This window comes from Anser brachyrhynchus (genome assembly GCF_964034855.1).
Source record: "Anser brachyrhynchus genome assembly, chromosome: 9".
Classification (NCBI taxonomy): Eukaryota; Metazoa; Chordata; class Aves; order Anseriformes; family Anatidae; genus Anser; species Anser brachyrhynchus.
In genome coordinates, this window is record NC_137703.1 from 11,162,367 (window position 1) to 11,180,511 (window position 18,145).

The 18,145-nt window shown below is 48.8% G+C and overlaps 1 protein-coding gene across 10 annotated transcripts in view; it reads left to right on the forward strand.

Moving 5' to 3' along the window:
- LPP (LIM domain containing preferred translocation partner in lipoma) overlaps window positions 1–18,145 on the forward strand; it is a 387,571-nt gene that overhangs the window by 137,108 nt on the left and 232,318 nt on the right. For 8 of the 10 annotated variants that reach the window (XM_080603962.1, XM_080603963.1, XM_080603957.1 and 5 more), the window contains one exon: window positions 9,449–9,513. The exons of the other annotated variants lie outside the window; for them this stretch is intronic. The gene's annotated coding sequence lies outside the window, so the exon portion shown is untranslated. The remainder of the gene's footprint in view (window positions 1–9,448; window positions 9,514–18,145) is intronic. 10 annotated transcript variants of the gene reach the window in all.

Sequence of the window (18,145 nt, forward strand, 5' to 3'; positions counted from 1 at the left end):
TGGGCTTCTGTTTTGTTTTCTCACCAGAGGAGTGATTCATATTCAAATGGAAATGGTGTATTGCTCCAAGCCAACCTTCTCCCCATGTGCTAATGGGAGGAGAGGGAGACACAGGCGTGGACCGAGCTGGATTATTTTTCTCCTTCTGCATTTAGAAACTTTCCAAGTGGCTTTTTGGGAAAGCATGGGAACTTAACTGCCTGGCATGGGAGAATCCCGGGCTTACACATTTTAAGAAAATGAGATGAGCCCGAGTCTGATAATTTGTCTGTTTGAGCTGTCGGAGCCATATGTTATTGTCCAAAAAAAGGAGAACTTAGAATTCCTTTGAAGTTCTTTTTGTCATCTTTCTTAATATGGTCCTGTATCTTCCCTTTGCTCACAACACAAGTTTTTAAGAAAGTTGCTTGCACTGTGCCCCGAGGCAGCGGCTCCACGGTTGCTTTTCCATGGCATGGCAGAGGCCATCAGCTCATGATCCCCTCTGCTACCTCGCACTTTCTTTAAAGGAGCTGGTTGCTGCCTGAAGAAGAGAGCTGCACAGTCTAGCAGGCATTTCGGATCTAGTTAGAAGCAGATGCTGGCAGTCCAGCCCAAACGTGATGAAGGGACTTTATCAAGGGTACTGTAAAACAGAGAGAGCAGGCGCTGAAATTCCCAGCGTGGATTCACGCACACGCAGAGCTGTGCTGCTCTGTCCCTTGCAGCTCAAAGTGAATGCCACTGCTTGTCCTATAAACACCCAAACTGAGGTGATAGCGTATTTCATGGAAATACATAAAATTAGCGTGAGCGTTCTCCTTCTAGTTAAGGTGACTGACTAACAGAGCCTACTCGAGGAGATTTGCCGTGCTTTAAACCTACAGCTCAGCGTATTTCCTTCCTTGGGTCTTCCAAATCAAACTTGGCCATGTGAAACGGTCCTTGACCACGTGCTGTTTGCATTCACGGAGTCTCTGTGAAGCTGGTTGAGTATCTCTAAGGTGCCTTGAGGCTTTTAGATGAACATGATCCAAGGAGAGGCGATGATACTTTTAAAGTAGCACCTGAGGAGCTGCTAAGGCTTGGAGAATCTATCGACTTCCATGGGACATCCACGGCCACACCTTTGTGTTGCTTTGGCAGTCCAATTACACTGACAGGCTGAAAACATCGCAAGGATCAAAAATGAGCTGCATAAAATCAGAATTTGCACAGAAGTGTTTCCAAGGAGGAGGAAAGAAGAGACACTGACAAGTTTTCATAGCTGATTGCAGATTTGTTCGCCGCTGGAGAGCTGGTGACAGATGAGACCTGGGTTACATGTCACCGAAATACTTTCTGGCTTCAGAGCGTTTGAACTGGAATCGCTCGCAATTAGCATGGGCTTGGCAGAAACTGGCACTGCAGCTGCTTGCACAGAAACTGTTTGCACAGTCCGGTTGTGCCATGGGGAAAACCACTGGCAATAAGGAGCTCAAGCATAGCCTTGAGGTGCTGTCTGGGCAGTGGCTGCTAGTGACTCAAAAAGCAAGAGCATGGCTGTCTGTCTGTGGTACCCAGTCCTTGTCACCCATACTTTATGGTCTTGAGCACATCTATTATCATGGCCATGCTTTTTTTTTTTTTTTAAACACATTTTGGAGTCAGGCAGATGCAGAACGCAACCTGCTGTGAACTCAAAGGACCCGCCTGGGATCAATTGCCCAATCGACACAATAAATTACGTCTAACAGTTTGTTAAATAAAGGAATTAAGGAGGACCAGAGGGCACCTGCCGCGGTCCCCAAAACCTGCGTTGCTGCTCAGAGGTTGGGCAAGGTGGCTCCCGCCTGCCTTACGGAGCCTGGGAGCTTGTGAGTGGGTGGCGTGGGAACTGGGGACAATTGAGGATTCGTACAGGGATGCCGAGTTGCTCCCCGGGGCGGAAAAATAAATGTATGATTCTTGGCCCTAGAACGAAGAAAGCAAGACGCTGCGGACATGTTGCAACCCGCGCAGTCTGTGAATGTTTTCTTCTTGTCAGATGCTGCTGTCACATAAGTAATTTCATTGCCAAAGGGAAGGGAATGAACTAATGAAGTGGGAGAGAGGGCTACTTACTGAAGGGCTGCGTGTTGTGAAAATCAGTGCACCGAGTGTACGGCTCTTGGTTTGCTGTCTCTTGCAGCGTTTGTTTATCTCTGGTTACGGGGGGGTGTGGGAAGGGGCGGTGGAGCAGGAGGTGAGTCTGCCTTGTCCGGGACCAAACGCACGTTCGGAAGCAGCATTATGCCTACAGGGCCTGAAATGAGCCCTTGAAATAGCCCGCTCCACATCTTGGTAATGTATGAATATACCTTGATAAGAAACAGCCTGGCTGAAGTATCGAGCGCGTTGTAGTGGATCTGCTGTGACTCATCAGGAAATCAAAAGTCTTGAGACAATTCCGTACTCCCCAGCTCCCCCACCTCTTTGGAAGAGATGGGAATTAGTCTTAGCCAGGAAGTAATTAATTGTTCCGTGATTGTCATAAATAGGTACCAAACAACAAGCTTCTACTGAAGCATTTATATCCTAATCCCTGTCTTGTGAGCCCGGCTATCGAGAGTCTCCATCAGGCAGAGACAATAAAAAGGAAAGTTCTCAGGAATGAGCAGCGCTCCCACCTACCTGCCTCTAAGTGAGACAGGCTGGAGGTGAGTGGGTAGGCTGCGTGCTGTAATAAGCCATTTACTAGGATAATGGCTGCAGGCTACAAATGCTGTTTCTGCTTAGTCTGTCTATTCAATGCAAACATTAGAGGGAAAAAAAAAGGAAAAAGGAAAGAAAGAAGAAAAAAGCGTCTACCTCAGTCAAGTCTAATAATATTTTTAATCCCCAGTGTACTTCGTGAATATTAACTCGGCCAGTGTCGCAACTCCCCGCAGAGGCAGATGACATGTACACACAGTCTTCACCTGCCTGGGAAACCGAGGCACTGGGAAGGACTCGTAATTGGGGGAGGCTTCTGGTTTTAGACTGGGGCAAAATTCTGGTAACAGTCTGGGTCGCCAGTGGGCGGGATGGAGCCATCCTTTAGTCCTCGGTGGGAATTCTGCCTTTCAGGGACCAATCCCATAAACTTTGGGTTTCCTTTGGAGAGATTCACCGCCTGCTGCTGTAGGTAGCGGCGTCCTGCAAGCTGGAGTCGCAGAAGGCATGGTGGCGCATCTGGCAGAGATGAATTGTGAGGGCACAAATATGTGCAGGAATCTCTCTAAATGAGCAGGTATAGCCCTTATGAATCTGCATGGCTGGGGGATGTTGCTGGAAATCCAGATGTTGGGAAAAGAAGTAAGAAAATACAGGCAATCAAATACCTGTTTGAAAAAAACAACGCCCAGAGAAAAGGAGCTTGATGGCTTTGTGTTTGTCTGCAGTGAAGTCATGGCAACAGAGCACTCATTTAGCAAAATTAACTGTTTCTCTATCTTAAAAAAAAAATCAAATGAAAGTGATGCAAGAGAACATCCTTTTATCTCAACCAAATGAGTCCATTTGTGCCAAAGCAAAGGAGTCATCCTGGGGAGTTTGCTCCTGAGAGCGTGCACTTTATTAGAACAGAATGTAATAGTTGTCCCAGAGCCATAGCTGAGAGCCCGGTGCCCTAGGCAAGCACTTTCAGTAACAGGAAAACCAAAGTTAGGTTCCTGCACCCCTGTGATGTCGAAACAGGCACTTGGGAGCGTGATTTTAAGCTCCTGGTTGTTTGGTATTTCAGCTCAGTTAAGCTCTGGATACAGCCTGCAGAAGGGCTGTAAGCTCTTTGGAGTTCCTTATGGGAAATGTTTAGTTTCAGAAGTACTTAGGCACCTCGGGATGAAATGCTGGTGCTGCTTCACTCCAGGTGTAGGCATGTACCTGGGGAAACCAGCCACCTCCAAGTCCTGGTGACTTGAAGACTTCTTTGTGCCTGGCACTCCTTTTTGGCTCCTAGCCTTAGTGGTAGCTGCAATAATTCTCACACCAGCCCCGGAAATAACACTTCTGTGCTACTTCTGTTTTGATTTTCACTGCCCATCTCCGTGCACATAGGGCTCTGTGAAGCAGCGCGTGATGGTGAACCGCATGGTGACTGTATTGGTAGGCACGAAAGCTAGATATCTGTCACCGAGAATCTCAGGTCAGGAATTCAGAAATTGTTCATCTTGGTAGTGAGCGAGGGCGAGCTCCAGGGAATACAGCACAGCCTCAGACACCTCGCTCGAGAGGCCTTGGAAGGAGTGTGTTTGTCTTAAATAGTGGTTTCCAACCAGATTGAGTTTTATTTTGTGGCTCTCTCCTGGAGATGGATTTAGGCGCTGCCCTACGATCTCCATGGGAGCGTCTGACGGCGGAGACGCAGAGCTTTTATCTGTACGAGGAAGCTGAGCGTCACGGGGGAGACTTTTAAGGGTGATTCAACTCCGACATGCTCTCTGTCAAAAAATGTTGGGGAAGCTTCAGGCGAATTGGAAACCTGGTCGTTCACTGCCATCAGTGCTGGTCAGGTGAACATGAGTTGGTTCCCACTGCCTCTCATGCCCGGATGAGATCTGTGCCTTTCCCTTACAAGTTAAATTTCAGCTCGATGAAGGCACGGTGAGAAACGAGTGTGGTTGGATGAGTTTTGCTCAGAGAAGGAAAGCCTGGGTTTTACAATCATTTCATACCCAGTTAGATATCTCAGACATTGTTGTGGAGGTCTTCCATGTAAAAAGCCGGTGTCTGAGGCTTTTTTTGGAAAGCATCTCTTCCAGGAGGGACCGCACGTGGACGGCGGTGCTGGACTGTGCTTGTCAAACCGGGAGCAGAGGCTGGCAGGGGTGCATGACAGCGCCCAGCCCAACCTCTGGCTGATGTGATGCTACCTGCAGCAGCGGCTGGCTGCTTCTTGCTGCTCATGGCCCTTCTCCAAGGCAGGACATGGCTCTCGTTGGAGCTGTTCACAGCGTTAGAGCAGCAGGGCCGGGCTGCAGCAGCCTCCTGCCGGAGCGATGCCCGTGGGCTGCCCGCAGGGAGGAGAGAAGCAGGCGAGGGCGGGAGCGCAAACGCCAGGCGGTTGCACGTTGCATTTTGTCAGAGGGTTTTAAGGAGTAACAGCTCGCGTCCCAGGCTTTTTACGGGGAGGGTTGAGATTCCCCAAGCAGGAACGCCAGCGAATTAGGGAGCCCCAGCCCCGTGGGTTGCCCCAGCCCGCGAGGGGCGAAGAAGCGCGGCGGAAAAGCCCGAGCGGCTGCTGCCAAACGGCTGGGAAGATGCAGCCCACGGCGTCTGTTGTGTCTGAGATCGCTGTAAAGTCTCTCGCATCCTTCCTCAAGTTTAGTTTTCCAGTGGAGGCTGTCGCAGTAATGAGAATGTCTCCCATCTGCTCCTCACATGGCTTGGCACATTCAGCTAGAATATATATATTTTTATTATGGGGTTAGCCAGTGGTAACCATGACGATTAGACTTATCACGCAGCATTTTTTTCCCTCCTCGAGTCAGTTTGAAATGCTGACAATTAAATAGATACAGTACACTTTAGAGATCCATCAGTCTCTTTGTTGTCTTGACAACCGGAGTATATTTAGAAATGTAACAAGTACATGGAGTTCAATTGCACTTTTGCTAAAACATACTTTTGTAGCTTGAGAATTTAATCTGTTGTTTGTAGATCCAGGTGCTTATTTGAGCTGCGCCTGACTTTCTCTGTGGTCTGTCTGGGAAGCTCCTGCGTGGCGGCGGGGAGCCGTGCCTGGTGGGAAGGGACCCTCGTCGGAGGTGCCCGACACCGCGGTGGGAGCACCAGGAGCATCCATCCTGCTGGTGGGCACGGGGCTGGCACCCGGCGTGCTCGCCTGCACGGGGTCCTCATGGCTTGCCTGCTGGGCTGCAGTGCAAGAGGCAGCCCGTCCGAGCACCCTGCTCATCCCCTCTGATGAGCTGCTCTCGTGGTGCAGGAGCACGTCGGTACAGGAGCACTGTACCTCCGTGCATGGTGTTAATAGAGCGTGGTGTCTTGCTTCCAGCACCTGAGCTACCTGAGCTTCGAAGGGTCGTGGCTGCAAGCTGCTCTCTGCCGCTGAAGCAATAGCAGAGACTGAGAGTGTCTCTCCATATCCCCTGTTCTGTTTTGTCTTTGATTTGCTGGGGCTTTTGGGCTTGTTTGATGTTAACAAAATGCTGCTACTACTCATTTGTTGTTGTTGTTTTCGTTTATTTTTGTCCTTTCCCATTTCACTGGCAAAACTGAGCTCAACCTGCCATAATGTAGCTGGAGCAGCACGTTGGTTAGGTGCCTGGCACTGTGGGTTTTCAAAGCTGCATCCAGAACTGGAACAGCAGAAGGGAATATGATGGAGTGCACCCAGGGAATACGATGGAGTGCACCCATGGGGCTGTGCACGACCCTGTCCCCACCACCCCTGCCCACACACTGATGCCCAGACTGGTGCATGCCCTGTGCTGGGTGCCTGGGGTGGCTGCGCTGCTGTCTGCCCTTTGTCCTCGGAGCCAGCAGAGAGCTGTGGTCGGGGCAGGCGTGTGTGACCAGGGAGCACGGTGCAAGTGCCACAGCCATACCCACAAGCGTGGTGACATTCCAGTCCGGCTGGGACAGGAGGCTCCCATCTGCCACTGTCCTGCCCCAGCGGAGCAGCCCGCTCGCTCCCGGGGCAGTGCCGCCTCCTCGCTCACGGCGCTGTCTTGCTGATTGAAAGGCTAAGGAAGGGCTGCATTTCTTTTTCTTTGGGACGTGGCAGTGTCAGTAGCATCCACCCTTGGACAGAGAGCTGTAAAACGTGTTGGTAACGTGTTGGTAGCATCACTGCCGCCAGGGAGCCTGGCCATTGTGAGCTCACTGCTGGGAGGCTTTGTGGCAGGGGGTTTGGGAAGGCTCAAAGGAGAGGAGCCCAACCTGAGCCCAGCTGTTAGTGCCAGAGGCAGCCAAGGACGCACATCTGCGTTTCCTGGGGTGAGCATCGCCTTATGTGCATGCCATAATATTTAGTAAGGCTTACAAGGAGGAGAGGACTGGGTTTCTCTGTTATGATTTTGTCTCTCTTATCCCTGTATTTCTTTTTAATTCAGTATCTATCAAATAACGCGGATGATTTTTTGGTGTGTGCACAGCTCGCTTTCGTTTTTCTGCATTTTATTTGCTCCCTCCATTTTACCGATTTCCCAATGAAAAGCAGAAAGTGAAGTTCTAGCTCCACTCCAGCTTGTCTGTAAACTGTTAACATGCCGTATTCAAGTGGTTAATTGCTGCCGGGGTTTATCCTTAAAATACAGCTACCAAACCCCGAAGATTCTAACGAGTCTTCAAGCATGCTGTAAACAAGGTGTCCAAATCAATCTGACAAAGATAATGGTCTTCTATTAGAAGATATTTAGCTGCAGGTTGGAAGAGCTTTAATGTTTATTGGTCTGTAGATCTGTAACCAGACAGAGTCGGAGTAACTCCATTGATTTCAGTGGAGCTCTAACTGGTTATTACAACTGAGGTTTGGGCAGCGCTTTAGATGAAAATTGCAACCTCTCCGAAGGTAAGTGGGGTTTTGATTTAATTCCTGGAAGCCATAATGTCAGCAGAGAAGCGAAGAGCTGGGACCCACATACCCCCACATCTGTAACTTTGGGTTAGTTCTCTCTCCCTCGCTGTCAAGATTAGATTCCCTTGATTAGGACTAGTAATTAAAACGCAGCTTCTCTTAAGCGTCTCCCAAAGGCAGGCAGGGAGAGTGGAAGTGCAGCCTGTGCAGGTTGTATGTGTGTGCTCTGCAGAAAACGCCAGCAGTTCTCTTCTTCTCTCGTCTCACTGCTCGTGGTTGGGCTGCTGACCTGCAGCTTGAGCTTTCCAGCTCCAGAAATACGAAGCTGGTAGCGCTGAATTCCCAGGCTGCGAGGCAGAGGGGGCTGCTATCTCTTTTCCCCCAACGTGTTCGTGTCCGTGCAGTGCTCAGGAGGCATGGACCACCACTCCTCACGCCCTCCGTGTGTGGTAGAAGTGATTCACCATGCATTCATGGCCGGTCACACAAGGGGCATGAGTTTCAAACAGGCTGGAGGCATAGGTTAGCGTTAGCTATTTGAAGTCCTCAGTCTGAAAGCGACATCAAACAGGGAGCAGAAAATGTATCGTGCACAGAATAATCCGTGGGATTTGTTTCCCCCTTTAAAAAATAACAATAATAATAAATTCCAAACCGCTGGCATATGCTGCCTCCTCTGTGGTCAGGACACCTGTCTGTCTCTGCTGTTACTCGATACGGGGCTTACAGTGCTCGCAAAAATGTTAACATGCAGTATTTGTCATGGCAAATATGAAAGGAATATCCAGCGTCGGAGCAGGCAGATCCTCAGGAAATTTCTCCGGGCTTCTTGCGCTTTGGTGAGGGCCTGGAGCAACCTCTGCAGTTCTCCTTCCCTGCGCTCCCCTTCCTCCACCTGGGGCAGGAGGGCGAAGCTGCTGCCCTGCCAGACCCACTTCTCCTAGGCAAGGACACCGGTGGTGGGCTCTTCTCCTCCCTGCCTTTAAGGATCTTTTAACTCATTAGTTAATCTCGGCCGCGTTTGTTAAGAGATAATTAATTTCAGGCACGCAGGGGAAGGACGTGGGCAGAAGCTGGAGGTGATTGGGAATCCTCTGACCCTGGCGATGGAGTGGGCAGGGGCAGGTGGAGGTGTGCAGGGCCTCGCACCGATCCTCGCTGGTATTTTGTACTTGCTTATTTCTTCCCCGGCACTGAGATGAAAGGAAATGGAAAACACAAGAGGAGGCTCAGATATCAATAAGCTGCAAGCATGAAAGGCTGCTGGTTAAAAGCAGCCTGTGGTTACTTCGAAAACCCGACTTTTCGTGTTTTTCTTTTTGCTAGGCATCTTTGGAGGCACCCAAAGGAAGCCAGGGCAGGAGGTGGAGATGGGACTCGGACCTTCCCACCCTGCCGCTTGTTTTTTTTCCCAAGTGATGCGTGTATAACGCATCCCATCTCGGCCTCACTACTCCTTGGTGCTCACATGCCTACCCGGCGCCGCGGGGTGACTCACTGCGGCCCTAGCGGAGAAGGAGGCTCGGGAAGAAGAGGCCCTTTAAGCACGAGAGGCAGGAGGGTGTCTGGTCGGGCTTTGAAAGAGGCTTTGTTACCTAGAGCCCTTACGTCAGTGCCTTTCACCAGCTCCGCGTTGATTTAAAACAAGCAGCTCCTCTCTCAAATAAACCTCAGTTGCTCTGATGCTCGCTCAGATTTAATCTGCCCTGCCGACGTGTGAAAAGCCCTTACATGGAGCAAAGCAGGGCCAGGCTGACACGGGAGCAGGATCAGAGGAAAAATAGCCATGATCTGCTCTGCGAGGGAAGGTAGCGGGCCTACAGGCCCTTTTAGGGCTGTTTTCTCTGTGAGGTGTCACAGCCAGCTTGATTTACTTTCTGCTTTCACTGTGAGCAAAAAGGTTAATTCTGCCCTTTCCGTTTCCGTCCGCAGAGGTGCCTCGGAAGAGCCTGTCCCTACGTCTGTCCCGGGGCCTGACGGGGCTGCCTGGCTTCCAGGTGAGGAGCGCATCAGCTCGTGGGGCTTTGGCAAACAGCTGAGTGTGGACAGAGCCTGCAGACCCCAGGGCTGCTTTTGCAAAGTGTCATTTGGTCCTTCAGCAAATGAAGGCGTTTCTCCAGAGCCCGTGGTGGTGGAGGCCAGGGCACCCCAGGAGACTCAGTGTGGTTTTTATTATTTCTGGGTCCAGGTGTGGACCCGCGATGACTGAATTGTAGCGAGGGGGAGCCCTCAGGTGAGGTTGCTAAAAAGGAGTGGCGTCGGGGCAGTGGGTCTGTCCTCAGGCCTCCGTCAGCTTGAAACATCCCAGGAGGCAAAAGAGGTGTTAGAGATGCTACAAAGTGATGGCAGCTGTGGGGAGAAAGCAGCGAGTGGCCCCATATGGAGAAGGGGATAATAAATGGACAAGGTTAGCTGGTAGCTTTGGCCTCGTCATCCTTTTTGATTGTGCTGTTTATACACAGCACTGGCCTTCATGCTCCGGTTTGCTGGGGGGTTATTTTCATGCCAGAGGCTGCTTCTGGACACGGGCCACTAAACCCAGCTACCCTGTATCGACTAGTGGAGCTACTTCATTTGCCTCGATGTGGATCCGGCTTGAGGTCTGTGAGATGTCTGTGTGGCATGCAGAAATCGGGAGTGCTTCTTTACCCTCCTGTGTCACTGCATAGAAGTGCACTCATCCTGCCATTTCAGTAAGGCAATCCACATCCTTCCTTTCCTCCTTTTTACCCTCTTGTTTTTCTGTTGCTTTTCTTTCTGTCTGGTGAATTATGGCTGGCTAGAGATGAGGTTTCAGCGTCCTGTTTACTGCAAACAGTTGGGGGCATTAATAAATGTTGAAGGAGAAAGACAGACAAGGGATTAATAAGTAGAGGACAAGAGATTAATAGCAAGAGAGTAGAATTTGGTTCAAGGCCTGGTCTTCCCATTTGCTGGGTTATCAAAGATTAATGGCAGCACTTCTCTTAGTCTCGCTCCTTCTGTGGCAGCTTTCCTGGCTAAGTCTAATAGACTGTCCCAGTGTGTTGCTGTAAATATGAAACCTAGGGAGAAGCCCACCCTTGTAGACTGTTGACTAAATGAGAGGGTATTATTTTTTTTTTTTTTGCTTTCTGTTGAAAGCTTAAACAACAGCATCAATATATTTGTGAATTGGGAAGTCAGATGTTTAGGTGCTCACAGCTCCTCTCAGGACAAAAGCATATCATAAAATGTATCTTGCCAAGCAAGCTGTCTCTGACAAATTTATTATTTTTTACTGTGAGCCTTGTGCAAGAGATTGATTTCTCTTCTCTTGACTGTTTTTTCAGCTTTTTTTCTGGCGGAAAATTGGGCTCTTGCCCTATTGTACCTGGTCTCTCATTAGGCCATTTGTGTGAGATTAGATCATGGTAAGGAAACCCAAGCTTTGGGAAGAACGTTTCTGGTTAAATTTGCTGGAGAACCGTAGAACATTGGCCTGCACCACTGGAAGTCCTCATGCTGGGAGGAGGGTGCATGCAGCTGGGGGTGTCCCGTGCAGAAGGTCAGCCTCAAACTCCGGTAACAGTCGAGTAATTCCAGTAATGTTCCAGTAACAGTGGGGGCACACAGGGCTGGAATCAGAACTTCGTGCAGCAGTGGCTGAATTTCTTTTGCAAGGAAGAAAGGCTGTGCCCTGCTTCAGTGTCCCTGTAACGAAGCTCTTCCCATCTCCTCTGCTGTTACGTTCGGTGCCCTTGGCTTTTCAGAAGTTAATTGATTTGTCCATATTATGCTTCTCTCTTTAATTTTATTTGTGTAAAGAAGGACATGCACTAATCTTTCTCCAGAGAAATGTTTCACACTGTTCCTCTTTGAATGTTGGCTCCGGGTCTGCCGCGTTTCTTAATGAGTCTCCGACTGAAAAGCCGCGGTTGCCACATGCTCCAGCCTTGACACCCACATACTTGCACACCCACAAACTTGCACACCCACACGCGTGCTCCCGGCTGAACCCAGCAGTCTGCCCGCTCCGCGCACGCACTCGCTGCTTTGGGATTTGCAGCGGCAGCCCCGTGCCTTCCTAGGAAGCCTTGCACACGGCAGGGGGTTTCTATGATAGATTTGGCATCAAATTAGCTGTCCTGCACATCAGGAAGGTTGTAACGTCTTTGTGGCAGCAGCCCCCAGGCGCGGTTAACGTGCTTCTCCAGGAGCCTGGATTCCTGCGGGCTGCGTTACCCGACGGGCGCTGCTCCTTCCTGAGGACCCGAGCTAGCACTGAGCATGTAGACAAACACCCAACGCTGAATTACTGCCTGGAATGCCACCGGCTGCCAGATCTTTGATAGCTTGTTTTTAATGAAGATTCCTCCTGTAATTCCTAGAATATCTTGCAGTGCAAAAAATGAGCCGTGTGTGTATTTTGCTGTGGGCTGAATTTTTCCTGCTCTTCACAGTTCCCTCCGTGAGCAGAGAGGAAAGGGAGGGGGAAGCAGCTGACTGCTTTTTTGTTGTTGTTTTTCTATTTGACTTCTGTGAAATATGCAGCGATCAATCGCTCGCAACTAACAAAATGTTTTTGTTTCTCTTCGCAAAAGCATATGGGAACTGCAGGAAAAGCATATGGGCGTTTTTAGGAAAACATATTGGTGAATGGACAAATTATAGCGGTGCCAATATGCTTTGGATGTCTGGCTAGACCACTACTACTACCACACTTGCTGGCATGCAAACCCATCCGCAAGATTTCCAGCGTATGAGTGGTATGGAGCTGCTCCTAGGGAAACGCAGGCTGTGTTGGATCAGACCCACGTGGAAATAGCATTGTGATCCATCTTCAGGGTGCGTGACTGCCTCACCGTGTCCCGGGCCGGGCTCGCTGCTCGTGTCTGTGGCAGCATATCCATTCTCTCACAGCAGACTGAGCCCAGAGCTCCACTTGCAGCTGGCTGTAAGTAATGGTAATGGGAACCATTTTTCTTCCTAAAGCCCTCGACTGCGGTCCTAATAACACCTGAGCATCTTGCAAACAGGCTAGGCAGCCTCGAGTTTGCTGCTGCTGCTTTGTCAGGCCTTTCTTTGCTAGCTGGGGCTTTATTTTGAATTTCTCTATCATGTGCACAGCTTTTGAGGAAATGCAAACCATTTGCATTGCTTATGGGCCCGGTCCTGTTTGCTGTTGTGCTGCTGAGTCAGGGAAGGGCCCCATGAGCTGAGAGAGGCTCGGGGGGGTGGGATGAAAGGTATGAAAGATTCTGGTTTGGCAGGGCAGTTCTGGTGGCTCACAGCATCCCTGCGGCTTGGGTTGCTCTCCTGCGGTCCCATGCAAGAAAAAGTCCTTGACAGCTCCCTCTGGGCAGCCCTTCCCTCTCACCTCTGCCTGCAATGGGCAAAACATGGTTGGAGACTAAGGGATAAGCGAGGCGCCCGTGTGGGCACTCATTTGGACATCACTTTGTTTATTTTGATTGTGATCCTGCACTCTCAGATATCCTGAGATTCAGCACCTTTTAGCGTTCTTCCCCTTATGCCAGCTCCAAGATGATCAGCTGCTGAGTAATTTTACATTATTTAATGTAGCCACTTTCCTTCTAGCTCTTCTGTTCCGTGAGACAATTCCCTGTTTTATTATGCAAACAGTACATTAAGATCCTTGTGGGCCAAAGTTCCCAGCAGTGCTCAAGATGACGGCAAAGAAGTAGGTTATTTCAGAAATAACGATCCTCTCCTCTAGAAGCCGTCTTGGAGTTCTGCTTTAACTGCTTTTGATATTATACGTGTTTTTTAAAAAAAAATCCGGTACTTCCTAAATGTTACAGAGCTCAAAAAATACACTGTATGCCTTGTCACAATATTTAATACAGAGTGCTATTTACAGTAATGAATCAAAATGTCAGTTTTTAAAATATGAACTGTCAGAGTGTTCCTACTTTGCAGAAAACTTTGATATGACAGTTTGTTAATCATATGACTATTACATCAAATGTGTCTCGGAGTACTTTTGCTCAACAAAGTCTTTTTTTATTCCTTCCCCTCCCTTTACACTGGTAATTCTGGTAGCGTTGTTTGACTGAATGCACTTTGGTTAGAGGTCTGAAAAGCCCGGAGCTGAATGCTTTTGCATTTTACAGATGGGAGGTATCAGTGCCTGTCCTGATGCTGATCGTGGTCACCTAGTCTTACAGGTGGTAGAAGCTGGTTAGGATCACCTTCACCGAATTTCCCCAGTCTTTGCCCCAAGCCTAGAGTGGCTAGGAGGCTAGGATGCTCTGGTTTTGATGTATGTGGCTATAACGTGCACGTGGAGGGTAGTAGGGGAGAATTGGGCCTGGCAGAGTTATCTCGGAGTGCTGAGTGCTGCAAGGAAATAAAATGCTGTGGGTGAGCAGAGCGAGCCTTGCTTTGGGATTCACAGTACCTTTCCCAACACCAGCCTGGGGATCGCTGCCCGGCATATATATATATATATTACATATATATAGCTTCAGCATGATGGGCCAGGCGAAATCCTTTGCAGCCTCGTGGGTTTTGTGCCACGCAGTGGTGGCTGTGCGGGGCAGGCTGGTGTTGCTCCTGCGGCAGGAGGAGGCAGGGGCTGGGGATCCCAGGTTCCTCTCCCCGGGGCTTTGGTTACTCTGACCCCTGAGCCAGGTCAGCGTGTTTGTGCCATGAACTCTGCTCTGTAAATGTAGACCAGGGCGCTCAGTGCTCTCTTGTGTTCCTTTGTTTGCTTATCTGCGAAATGGGAGTAATTAGTTGGTACTGGTTAACCCGGGGGAGTCTCCTTAGAGCTGGATTACTCAAACAACTGTGCTTCTTGATGAAGATGAGGGGGAGCTTATGTAGATAACGGTGCTTTAGAGAACAGCCTCTGGAAGGAGAGGCGTACGGGATGCTGATATGAGGACTGGAGCCTGGGGACGCATCTTGGATGGAGCAGAGCCCCCTACCTCTGCCCATGTCTTTGGGTCGCCTTGCCCGGGGCATCAGGCGGATTCCCGTCGCTTATTTATTGTGTGACTCCTACAAGTACAGCATTTCTCATCTGGAGTTGGCCTAGCACGGCTATGGGAATAGGAGGAGTCTTAAAAAGGCGAAAATGATGTATCAGCAGTTCAGAAAAGGCTCTTACACAAACAGGAATGGTGACAAAGTGCCCATGAAACGGGGCTGCTGCGATCCGGGGGACAGTGGGGCTGCCACCTCCGAGGGTGGTGGCCCTGGGAGCCACCGGCAGGACGAATGTTAAGGTGTCACTTCCAAAACCATACCTCTGTCAGCTTCACCGGGCGAGCTGTGCTGCTCGCTGCCTTCCCTCATCCCGCTGAGGAAAATCGATTATTATTCAATTTTCGTTTCAGACAAACCACGTTCTTAGCGTGATGATTTTTCTTCTATTATCCTTACAGCAATGGATGGAGAAGGAACTCTAACAGATGTATGATTAGCAGGGCATGAAATTAAAAATGTTTGTGTACAACGAAAAGGTTGTTTACTACCAAATTCCTCATCTGAAAATTAAGCGATATTAAGATTGGCCACGAGATTGTGTAGCGGGCACGCAGCCCTGTTTGCTCCCCCTCTCCCAGCAGCATCAGCAGAAAAGTAACAATCTTTTAAAAGTTAGCTTTATTTAAAGAAAAAATAATAATGCAACTGAAAGGTCAGTACCTGCCTTTGGAGGCAAATTATCCAAAGAGCTTGTTCGTCCACTCTGGGACCAGCGGTGTCAATTCAAAAAAATATTTTTACTGATGCTTAAGCCCAGCTGATGAGGGCAAATAGAGCATTTTCTATCAAAACACTTCTGGCTGGACAATAAGGTTTTGATTGAATCATTCAGAGTGGGGGTGTGTACACGTGTAGAATGTATTTGTTGTCAAAATGCTAAAAAATATATGTTTGGAGCCCCTGCTGCAGCATGCCTGGAGAGGTGCAGGTTGCTGCTCAGTCCCTGGTCCTCTCCCTGTCTTGTGGGGCAATCTTTTGCCAAATTTCAGCTCCTCGGGTTGTGAAACCTGGGACTCCCCGAGGCACCTGGGTGCTGGAGCAGAGCAGAGCATCGTGCTGCCTCCTGGGGTGTGTAGAGTGGTTTTTTAGTTTAGTTGGTTTTAAAAAAAACAGTTTTTTTTTTTAGTTTATTTTTTTGCGTGGTTTCTTTCAGACCCCGGTAGAAAGCAATGGACTTTTAGATTTTTGTCTAAAAAAGTTGTTGGGTTTTGTTTGTTTTCCCCACATAAAGCATATGTGTTTTTGTTTTTTTTCATGGAAATGAAATTTTTTGTTTGAGAAAATGCTCCTCCTGCCTATGAGCTCTACCCGAGATTCACAGTTCTCAGTTCAAGCTGCTCTTCCATGACTGTCTTTAAAAATGTACTCATGAATTTTAAAAGAGCTGGATTAAGAAATGGCTGTCACAAACACATTGCTCGTCTGTGTCATGCCGTGGAGGTAAGCCTGGTCCTACCTAGGACTGAACATTTCTTGGGTACTTTGAGTTTCACACCCACCTTCATCCAGCTTTATGACTTCTGAAGACTTTGTGGCCACGTTCAAGGCTGATGCAAGTGGAAGTCTTTAGGACTGCTCATGTGCAAAGTTTCACCTGGGTAAGTGTTTGCAGGACCCGGACCTGAGGCAGCAGCGTGATGAATTCTGCACGCCAAGCCCGGACGGCATTGAGCCGAAAATAGGAAGAGGGCGAAAAGATTGTTCCTGTGCTCTGGGAACAATTGAGACAGAAAATTGCTTCCAGGATTTTTTCACTTTTCCGCAGAGGGTAATCAGCCTGTGTAATTCTCTGCCACAGGAAATACTGCCTGAATCTGTTACCCAAAGACAGAAAGCAAAGTTAGATACCAACTTGAAGAGCAGAGGTACTGCAGAGCAGGGACTGCTCCTTACCCTCCTTTTCTAGGTGTAATGGCTGCTCTGTATGGCATAGGAGGTCACAGTGATACAACTAATGGGGCAGCTAATTGCATATGGGCTTATGTACTCGGCGTGTTCCTGGTACCCGGTTGGACCTATCTCCAGTATTCGGTGCTCTAAATAAGGAGGCAAGTTCGTATGCTGAGACTGAAAATGGAGTTTGCTAAGCATCGTGCTCAGGGTGTAAGCCTGAGTCTGCAGGGAAGGTCAGAGCAATTCCAGGAGGATGATGGGCGTCAGGTATCTCCAGTCCTGTTCTTGGTTCTGTTTATATCTTTGCTCCATACACTTAAAAAAATCCTCATATCTGCACCTTTATTTGTTCATCTGGAGGATGGAGCAATCTCTTGGGCTGCTTGCAGGGTCTCTGTTAATGAAGCAAGGCCTTTCAGCCACAGGTCTCATTGCAGCTTTTAGGCAATACAAATTTTATTTTTTAACTTGAGTGAGAATAGTTGTGGCCAGACCACTGCATGTACATTATACCTGCTGGCCACCAAATTTGATTCCTAAATTTCCATTAGCAGGTCATATTGGGCAAAAGGATCTTGGGCTGCTAGATGAGAAGAGAATAATACAGAACCAAGTTGGTGTGGGGTTATCAGCTCTGGATGTGATTGTTCCGGTCTGTTCATCTGGGTAACGTTTGCTTTTGTGTAGTATTTGTCTGCATCTGTGCTTCTGTGCACATGGGGAAAAGGAGGACAAATATCACTGGGGTAGATTAGCATTAAAAAATAGTTAACTGATCAAAGCCATAAAGCTTGTCCAAGTGAATTCTTCAGAGAAATAGCTTTGAATTTTCCAAGCAGCCGCAGGCCATAAAAGCGAAGCACTATCACTCAGAGATGCAAAAAATCCCCGTCTGTTGGAGTGTTGGACCTATTTGTTCCCTTTTAGGAGGGCGTTCAAAATGTTTTCTTAATTTTCTTCAGAACATCTCACTGCTATCCATCATGAGCCTTCGCCAGCTGGGATAGCTCCATTCCCCATTAGCTTTAACCCTGCACTGAGAACGTGTGTATCCGTCCTTTGCTTTTTAGATGCTTTTCAGCTCCGTACGTGTGGCAGGATGGCACTTGCAGAGCTCTGCTCATCTCATGGCTCCAAGCGTCGTAAGGAAAGGGCTAAAACTTCTCCCCAGTGTGTAGGAAGGGAGGTGGTGACGAGGAAGGGAGGACGCAGGAGGTGGCACCTCGGAGGATGCCACGCTCTGCCTCGGTGCAGCATCGGTCCTGTCCCGGCTGGAGCACCGGCCCCGGGGCTGGGGAGCAGGTGGGGTGAAGTTGGGGGAATTTGGTTTTACTTGAATGGAGTCAAACGAGCGCATTGTTTTGTTTCTCAGAGAAAGTTATTGAGGGCTCATAATGAAGGTTAGGAAACCAGCCTCTGGGAATTGGACACATAAATTTGCTTTATGCTTATGAAAGCCTCTCTTTAGCAGTGTTTCGCTTTGTTGTCTTTTCTTAAGATGCACAAAAGTGAAGTGCTGCCGTATGATCCATAGGCGGAATATTTGGATGGCACGATCATTAACAGGAAGGAAAATTGCACCTCATGAGGTGCTTTGTAGTTGAAGTGCCTGTCCTCCTGCAAGGACTCAGCTGTCCTTCTCAGTACTGGTCTTCTCTTATGGGGAAATTTTACTGCCTAATATCTTCTGGCCTTTTAATGTGCTTTATTGTAAGCCCGTCGCACAAAAAATAAAGGCACGTATACTTTTTGCTCTTGTAA